We start from the raw sequence: 9555 nt of genomic DNA, 5'->3' as shown, positions 1-9555 counted from the left end.
GGGGAAGAGCACACCATCCCACAAGGGGCTGGTGCGCCCCTTTACCCCCTGCCAACACACCAAAGGAGGAAGGGAAGGAAAGGGGAGGCGCCCTAAGGCAGCCATCTCCCCTTCCTTTCTCCTCATGTTTAAATAAGGAAAGGGGGCGCGGCTAGGCAGGTGCCCTAGGGTAGCCGCCGGCCACTTGGGGTGCTCTAGGGGCTGCCTCTCCTACCCCCACCTATATATATATATATATATATATATATATATATATATATATATATATATATATATATATATATATATATACACTAGATGATTCCCCACGCGTTGCTGCGGGAAATTTTACCTAAATTTGATGCTATGCGTTATCAAGGAAGATTTATCCTCCTACTTTTATCATTCAACTTTAGACAATAGATGAACAATAGGAACAAAGATATTATTGTCAATTACCCACATAACCAACTGGTTAAAAGTTTTCCCATATACGCTACCATTGAGCTGGTGCCAAGCTTCCCAATAACAAAAATAGCTGTCGAATTCTCATGTTTTCATCCATTCTTTAAAGAAAATTTGAAACAAAGTGAAAAATACCGTACTGGTCTGAAATTCTAAATCTCATAGTACGTATAACCATTTATATGTACATCTTCATCCATGCTTGAGTGAGAATTATCAAGCTGAAATTATTGCATGTTAGGAAACTACATAATCAAGACAAAAGCAACATGTGAATATTAAGATACTTTTGCTATTTAGAGAAGATCCATTTGTCTTGCATCCAAATCAATTAGTATTAGAATATGTAATGAACGACAAAAACAATTATGGATGGCATACCATCAAAAAAAATCTTTTGGACTTTCAGAAAGTAATTTCGCCAGACATCTTCAGCAATATAAGATGTTGGAAAATGTGATCCTAAAAAGAGAATGGACGAACAGGAGTTGCAAGTGGATGATAGCATTGCCTTCCCCAATGGTTCAGTAACACCTCTGATAAAATCTAGTTTTTGCGCAAACCGACTATATCAAGGAAAATTAGATCAATCCATAACATTTTGGTAGGTCTTAATTGATTTTTTAGGATCTTGGGTGTACCTAGATAGTCGTTACACTGGTATCTTTCTAAAACTCTTTTAGTGTGGCTGACCAAATAAAATGAGCAACAAATAAAATGTAGTGCAGAATGTTCAACAAAGTTTAACTATAATGTTCATAATTTCTGTTGTCACAAAAGTTCATAATTTATGGAGTACTCTATAGTTTCAGTGATCTGTGATCGACCATACTAAAGATGAAACTGTAGAATAATCTATTTATGCATCCATACTATATGCCCTTTTCCTAACATCTAGATGGAACACTTATACAAAGGGAAGTATAGAGAAAATTATTGTGGAATTCATAAAAAACGAAACGAGCCATCATGATCTGTAGTAAAACAGGTACATGACTTACCTCAGAAACATAAATATGTATATACCTTCAGACTGTTGCCTGTACTTGAAGTAACCTTCAGAGAGAGAATGTAAATTAGAAAAAAGTTCAAAGTTAGACTGCACCAAGTAAGACATCACTTCAAAATTGCTTCAGTTATTTTGTTTACCAGTTATTCCAAAAAAAATGTTTACTAGCTAGCACACAGTGTGTATAATCTGTCCACCAGAAGCATGAAAGCAGATGACGACTTCAGTACCCATTTGAGGAAGGAAGCAAAGATAATTTTGTTGCCCTATGTATATATCAAGATCTTTAACAAAATATATTGTGTGTGTGTGTGTGTGTGTGAGAGAGAGAGAGAGAGATACGACACTTACAGATGGTGCTACGAGAGGGCCCATAGAAGCTAAAAATCAATGGGAATAACTTGCTTCTTGTTAACTTCAGACATGGAACGATTTTTTTAACCATGCACGAGAACAAAATGTGTTGAGTTAAGATAGAAAGAAAGTACAAACAACATTAAAACCTTACAACACTGAACAACGAGCGAACAAACAACAACTAATGCATAGACTAACCAAGCGCACTATAGTGGAAACAATGGTAAGGGAAAACTCTAGCAAGTCACCCAACCACGTGACATAGGAGAATGACCCGACTATATAAATAGCCATGAAAAAGTGCAGCTGTTATAGATTTTTGTATATAACCTACAGACCTTTCAAGCAAAAATATTCATTAAGATCACCAAGATCGGAAAGGCCATGCTCCTCCATTGGCGACTGCTACTGGGTACTGCTGCATGGCAGCTACTTTTCCATGTATAACATCTAGTATCGTACCTGGAAGAAGCAGGCTTTGTAGAAAAGTCCTGTAGCGATGCATACTGCACACCATCATGCTTCTTACCTCTCATATCCTCAAGACGTATATCATTTTGAAACAGGTTGAATCAAGGCAACCCAAAGCGAAGCATCTATTGTAGCCTTTCCTTCTGTACCATCCAAAATTCAGAGAGTCACCAAACAGCGATCAAAAGCACCAAAAGTATGTCTAATAAGCCTATAATCACAGGGAGAAAGATGTTGTGCTTCCTCACAGATGCCCATACCTTAGCATCAGCTTTGATTCCATCACCAACACAAAAGAGCAGGACATCCTCCCCAAAAGAATGATGTCAGCTTGGAAAAGTAATTCCACCATTGCCACAGTATAATCTGGTCTCTGAATTAGCCGGGGCGGCACTTGTGGGAGAAGATGGATCTATCGCCACTCCAAGTTGTTGCTCTGATCGGAGCCCATCCCGGCCGCACCACCAGCCTGGCCCTCGGAGGACCAGCACCACTTGCATCTATGACCCGCGTTCAGGTAGAACACCGGCGATTTCTCCGGTCAGGGGCAGCGCGTTGGTACTTCGTCTCCCTCATAGCATGCTCCCCCTCTCTCCCGTCGGTACCGCCGCCGCCATAATCCGCCAGGGACCCCTACCTTCTCTCTTCCCTATAGCCGCCACACGCCCTATCCTTCTCATCTCTTCCTCTCGAACCAGTCAACCGGCTGGTGGACGGAGTCGAGCAGCCACCCGGCTGTTGGCCATAGCTATATGTGCTAGTGGTGACAGGACCGGAGATTAGGAGGTCTAAGCTCTCAGGGAGGTGGATTTGTTTCGGGGACCAAGAAGGAAGACCGGGGGAGGCAGAGGATGTGTTGGGAATTATTAAAGAAGGAAGTGGAAGTGGAATGGGAAGAAGTGGAAGTGGAATGGGAAGGGGAAAGTTTGTGTGGCTTGCGAGAGCACTGAATCACGGAGAAAGGGTGCTCGACTGCTCGTGAGGACAGATTCTAGTGTGCCCCTTAGCTGGTAACTGAAGGCTTATGTGGCAGGTTTACTGGATTGGTTGGTCCCATATGTAAGTCTCTAATAAAATGCTGATGTGGCAAGTGTGCTTAGGTGGATAGGCTGCATGTCAAGAGAAATAGGATAGTGGGAATGTCAAGAGAAACTATATATATATATACCCGTGTGCAGCACCCCTCTCCACAGTTTTGTCCCTCGATCGTATTTTCGTAGTACTTAGGCGAAGCCCAGCGGAGATCACTTCACCATCACCATCACCATGTCGTCGTGCTGTCGGAACTCATTCACTACCTTGCTGTCTTGCTGGATCAAGAAGGCGGAGGACGTCACCGAGCTGAACGTGTGCAGAACTCGGAGGTGCCGTACGTTCAGTACTTGATCAGTTGGAGCGCGAAGAAGTTCAACTACATCAACCGCGTTACTAAACGCTTCCGCTTACGGTCTATGTGGGTACGTAGACACACTCTTCCCCTCTCGTTGCTATGCATCTTGAAAGGATCAAGAAGAGGTGTCTAGAGGGGGGGTGATTAGACCCTCAATAAAGGAAAGTGATAGTTTTTAAGTTCTTTAAGTTAAGGTGGAGTTTTAGCACAAGTTTAAACATTCACAATACATTTCAAGCAAGCATGGCAAGAGTATATGAGCAGCGGAAAGTAAAGCATGCAAGTTGCAAGGAAGTAAAGGTATGGGATTGGACTGTGCAAACACAATTGGAGACACGGATATTTTTGGCGTGGTTCCGATAGATGGTGCTATCGTACATCCACATTGATGGAGACTTCAACCCACAAAGGGTAACGGTTGCACGAGTCCACGGAGGGCTCCACCCACGAAGGGTCCACAAAGAAGCAACCTTGTCTATCCAACCATGGCCATCGCCCATGAAGGACTTGCCTCACTTGGGTAGATCTTCACAAAGTAGGCGATCTCCTTTCCCTTACAAACTCCTTGTTTCAACTCCACAATCTTGACGGAGGCTCCCAAGTGACCCTAACCAATCTAGGAGACACCACTCTCCAAAAGGGAATAGATGGTGTGTTGATGATGAACTCCTTGCTCTTGTGCTTCAAATGATAGTCTCCCCAACACTCAACTCTCTCTCACAGATTTGGATATGGTAGAAAGTTGATTTGAGTGGAAAGCAACTTGGGGAAAGCTAGAGATCAAGATTCTTGTGGTTGGATTGGAATATCTTGGTCTCAACACATGAGTAGGTGGTTCTCTCTCAGAAAATGAAGGTTGTAAGTGTAGGCACGTTCTGATGGCTCTCTCCACGAATGGAGAATGGGTGGAGGGGTATATATAGCCTCCAAACAAAATCTAACTATTACACACAATTTACCAAACTGGTGGGACCAAATAGTGAAACTCGGTCAGACCGATATGGTTCAAAATGTGAATGTTAGGTCTTTTGGTGGGACCGACATGATCAACTCGGTGGGACCAATGTGCTAGGGTTAGGGTAAAACCTCAACTCGATTTGACCGATTACACAAACTCGGTGAGACCGATTTTGGTAATGAGCAAACAGAGAGTTGGTCAAGCAAACTCGGTGAGACCGATTGCATATCTCGGTGAGACCGAAATAATTGCAACAGGTAATAGAGAGTTTGCAAGCCCATCTCGGTGAGACCGAGATCCCATCAGTGAGACCGAACTAATTAGGGTTTCTGGCAGTGGCTATGTCAAGTGAACTCGGTGGTGCCGAATAGATCAACTCGGTGGGACCGAGTTTGACTTTAGGTTTAGAACATATGTGGAATGAGAAAGTGGTTGAGGGATTTGGAGCATATCACTAAGAACTTTGAGCAAGCAAGCCATTAAGCAACACCTCATCCCCTTTCAATAGTATTGGCTTTCCTATGGACTCAATGTGATCTTGGATCACTAAAATGAAAAAGAAGAGTCTTGATCTTTTGCCAATATGTGTCCTTAGCATCTTGAAGGGGTTCCACATCCTGTTGTCCATGCCACTACAATGTTGAACTCATCTGAAATATACTAGATAAAGGTATTAGACTAACAAGAGATATGTTGCCATTAATTACCAAAATCACCTAGGGAGCACTTGTTCTTTCAATCTCCCCCTTTTTTGTAATTAATGACAACATACATCAAAGCTTTAGATAAAGATATAAGGAATAGCGAGTAAAGCTTTGGAAGGACATGTACCATGCATAGGATCCCCTCTATGTATGCAATCATGTGAAGTTAGATTACAGAAGTGTGTGTTGGGGGTTGGGTGTGACATATGCCAATGGATGGCTTATCATGGTGGGAGCGAGTAGAACGTCGCCGGTGCCTGGAAGCGGGATAAGGCGTAGACGCGGACGCCGGTGTACTTTACCCAGGTTCGGGGCTCTCCTAGGAGATAACACCCCTAGTCCTGCTCTGCGGGGTCTCCGGATGATCACTAAGGCACAAGTGATACAATGGTGCTCCTTGAGCTGTGTGCTAGAGGCAGAAGGAGGCAAGGCTAGCTATCTTCCTGCTCTAGGGGAGTGGCTGGTTCTAATGGAGTGGGAACCGTTTGCATGGGTGGCCTGGGGGGTTTATATAGGCCTACCCCCCAGGGGTACAATGGTAATTCGTCCGGTGATGGGCCCAGCTGTCAGTGTCTCTAGCCTCTGGCCTCTCCGCCGACCGTTGGGGCCTGCCGCCTGGTGGGCCCCGCTGAGTGGTTGGTGACTGCTTACTATAGCCGTGTTGTTGGTGACGGGGGCTTGGTCATCTTAGTGTGGCTACAGTCCCGCCGCCTGGTGGGAAGCCACTGTAGCCACTCCTGGTCTTATCAGCTTAATGGCGTGCTTGCCTCGGGGCAAGGGACGGCCGCCTGCTAGAGGTCGGTCCCTCTCGAGTCCATCTGGTTGGGCTTCCGCGTCTTTCATGGGGTCACTGCCCGATAGGGCCCGCCGTCGGTAGGCCGTACCGACAGGCCGTCGTGGGGAACAGGGCTCCGCCTACCCGGAGCGACGTCAGGGGAGATATGGCACAGTGCCCCGACGTGCGGAGATCTCCGTCTGTACGGAGCACTGTAGCCACGCCCCTCTCGAGCGTTGGAGGCGATGTGCTTCACTGTAGCCATGCTCTGACTTGTACTCTCGATGGGGGCTCGGCCGCACCATAGTCATGAGGTGGCCGCCTGCCCATTGTCGCCCTCTCCGGAGGGCGGCCGTCAGGAGCCGGTCACTCGGAGCGCCGTAGACTTGGGTCGGCCGCCCTCTGGCAGCCGGCCGCTGAGCCACCCGGCACCAGAGGGCGGAGCTTCAGCTTGGGGTCCAGCTAGGCGGAGCTGGCCCAAAGTCTTGATAAATCCAGGGACTCGGGTGAGCCTACCCGTGGCCCATTACTCCGACAGTAGTCCCCGAAGCCGGTGTGGCACCACGGTTGTGGGGCGGTGGAGTCTCAGCGGCTTCCTCCCTCACCGGGCTCCGTGAAGACGCCGGTCCGCCGTGCGGCCGGCCGACAGCTGAGGCCGACCTCTTCCAGGGCGGAGCTTGCGCGGTTGGTTTTTGAACTTCGAGGCGGGAAATAGGTGGCGTGCCTGCTAAACTTCCCAGGCCGTCGCCCGCCACAGACGCGCCACGCGGCGCACGTCAGCCAGGTCAGCCTGCTGCCCCACGTCTTAGACGGGATGTGACACTGGGCCGGGCCCGCCACTACCGTGCCTCGGCAACCGGGCAGATCCGCTGCGCCGAAGGGGACGGTTTCCATTCCCACGACCATTTACGGCATGGTGAATGCGCGCAGGAAACGAGGGCCGTGGGGACGTGGACGCAGTTAATCCCACGACCCACGTCCCGCCCCCTCGGCTTCATAGCCCGAGGACTATAAGTAGGGAGGGGGAGAGGTGCGGCATAGCTCTCACGCCCCTCCCACTCTTCTTCTTCTGCTTGCTCATCCTCCGCTGCCGCTGCTGCTCTGTGCTACCGTAGCGCCGCCGACGCACTTCTCCCCTCCCCGCTGCCAGCCAGAAGCCATGGCGCGCGAGAGGGGCGGCGACTGGGACGGATCGACCGTGATTGAAGATCACATCTCCTTCCTCCGCGACATGCGCCGGATGCCCCGCGCGGCCTTCGTCAAGGCGCGGGTGCCGCCGGAGATAGAGATTTTGTCGGTGCCGCTAGGAGACGAGCGGGTCGTCTTCCGCTCGCACTTCCTCCGCAGCTTCGGCCTTCCGGTGAGCGGCTTCTTCCGCTCCTTCCTCGACTTCTACCATCTCAAGCCTCACCACCTCACGCCCAACACCGTGACTCTACTTTCCGCCTTCGTCACGGCGTGCGAGGGCTACCTCGGCGTCCTCCCCACAATCGAGCTGTGGGGAGCGTTCTTTTACGGGAACCTCGGCACCTCCACCAGGGAGACGGCGGCCAAGTGCGGGGGCTTCGTTGTCGTGCACCGACCGGCGAAGCGGAACGCCTTCCCCGTCATCAAGCTGGCGCAGTCGGTGAAGATGTGGCAGTAGTCCTACTTCTACATCAAGAACGTGGACCCGGCTGCCGACTTCCTCAACCTGCCGGCCTACGAGGCCGGCCCCCCCACCGGGGCTCGGCCCACCTGGGGGTACAAACCGAAACCGGTGTCGGCGGACGCGGTGGCTGCCATTGGCCGACTCCGGGTGCTCCAGGAGACGGAGGGACTCGTGGCCTCCGACCTCCTTGTCGCCTTCGTCGAGCGCCGGGTCCTCCCGCTCCAGAGCCGCCCTCATCCGATCTTCCGGATGGGCGGACACCGCGATCTGTGGCGGCTGTGCATGAAGTGGATGCCGCCTGCTGAAGTCGCACGGATGGTAAACGAGATCTCCGACCTCAAGGTGTTGGAGAAGGAGTGGCGGTACGGGATTCGGCCGTACTCTCGCCACAATCTGCCGCCCGCCGTAAGTTTCTTCATTTTGTCCTTTGCACTGTTTCCTTCAGCTTCGTTTCTCTTCATGACGCAGCTCTTTCTTGGTTGCATATTTACATGTCCGAGGCAACGGCCACCCTCCTGGGGCTGGGTGATGCCCTCCAGTCGGACAGGGCGGAGAGCGACCTGGACGACCCCGACTTGGGGGCGGCCGCCCTTGCTGACGACGCGACAGGCGGCAGTGGCGGAGTGGACGACGGTGATGGAGCAGGCGGCTCCGAGGAAGGCGGCGGCGTGGGGACTTGGCCCGATGACGACGAAGATGAAGACGAACCGCGCCCTGCCCGGAGCTCCGCCACCACCGGCGCCGGCCCCTCTTCTGGACTGCCCGCCCGCAGCAGCAGGCGCAAGCGGAAATAGGGCGCGGCCCTATTCGGCAGCGTCCCGAAGAAGCCCAAGAACCCGGCCACGCCGACCAGGCGGAAAGAGGCCGTGACCAAGGTGGCCTAGTATCAGAGGTAGCCGAAGGTGCCTGTTATGGTGTCGGCGTAAGTATCCTTCCCTCACTTCTTGTCTTCTCGTCAATCCAGCGTGGGAGCCTTCCAACTTGTCTTCTTGTTTCAGAGCCCTGCTACCTCGAGAAGTCGAGCGCCGCCTCGGTCCTCAGGTCGGCAGCGACCTCCTCGACCAGCCGGCGGATCGACCCGGCTGCCAACCTTCGGGAGGCAACAGAGTGGAATGCGCGGGAGGCGCGCGAGGAAGAGGCCGACCGCCTGGCCATGGAGGAGGCGGACAAGGCCGCCGCGTCCGCTGAGAGAGCGCTGGCGCAGGCGGAAGCCCAAGCTGCGGAGAAGGAGCGGCTCGCGGGGGCCATACGTCGCCAAGAGCCGCTGCTCGTGGCGCCCCTGAACACCGCGCCGCCTCCGCCTGAATTCGAGGCGATGGTCGGAGGAGCCAGCGGCGACTACCCGATCCAGGAGCAGGAGGGCGGCGACGTAGCCATGCCGGACATCTTCATGCCGCCGCCTCCGCCCCCGCCGCCTCCGCCAGCCAGCGAGCGTCGAGATGAGCAGCTAGTTGCACTGCCGGTGCCGCCGGTCGAAAATACGATGGTGACGGACCTGATTCCTACGGTCTGCATACCCACACGCCGCCGTCGGGAGAAGGCGGCCTCAGCACCACGGCCGCAGGATATCGGGCGTCGCAAGCTCGTCGGCCCCCGACACCAAGGCGACCAGCGCCGCACCCGTGGGTTGGATACACGGGGGCGGGACTGGCGCCCTGAACCAGGCGTCTCTTGACGTCCAGGCCAAGCTCCGGGCGGAAGCGGAGGCCCTCAAGCACTGCAATGAGGCCTTCTTGGAGTCGCGCACCGCCATCCGCGTAAGTTGTCTTTGGCTTTCTTCTTCGGATGATCCTCCT

The 9555-nt window shown here is 52.0% G+C and overlaps 1 long non-coding RNA gene across 1 annotated transcript; it reads right to left on the bottom strand.

Annotated features, from left to right (window-relative positions):
• Window positions 1–418: 418 nt before the first annotated feature.
• LOC123136953 (uncharacterized) lies at window positions 419–3236 on the bottom strand. Its single transcript, XR_006467520.1, has 3 exons — window positions 2542–3236; window positions 1594–2424; window positions 419–1500 (listed from the first exon to the last, which is right to left on the bottom strand). It is a non-coding gene; the product is annotated as an uncharacterized lncRNA (long non-coding RNA).
• Between the last annotated feature and the right edge of the window lie 6319 nt (window positions 3237–9555).

This window comes from Triticum aestivum, chromosome 6B (assembly GCF_018294505.1).
Source record: "Triticum aestivum cultivar Chinese Spring chromosome 6B, IWGSC CS RefSeq v2.1, whole genome shotgun sequence".
Classification (NCBI taxonomy): Eukaryota; Viridiplantae; Streptophyta; class Magnoliopsida; order Poales; family Poaceae; genus Triticum; species Triticum aestivum.
Note: the sequence above shows the minus strand (reverse complement) of the source record. Positions and strands in the feature narration are given on the sequence as shown.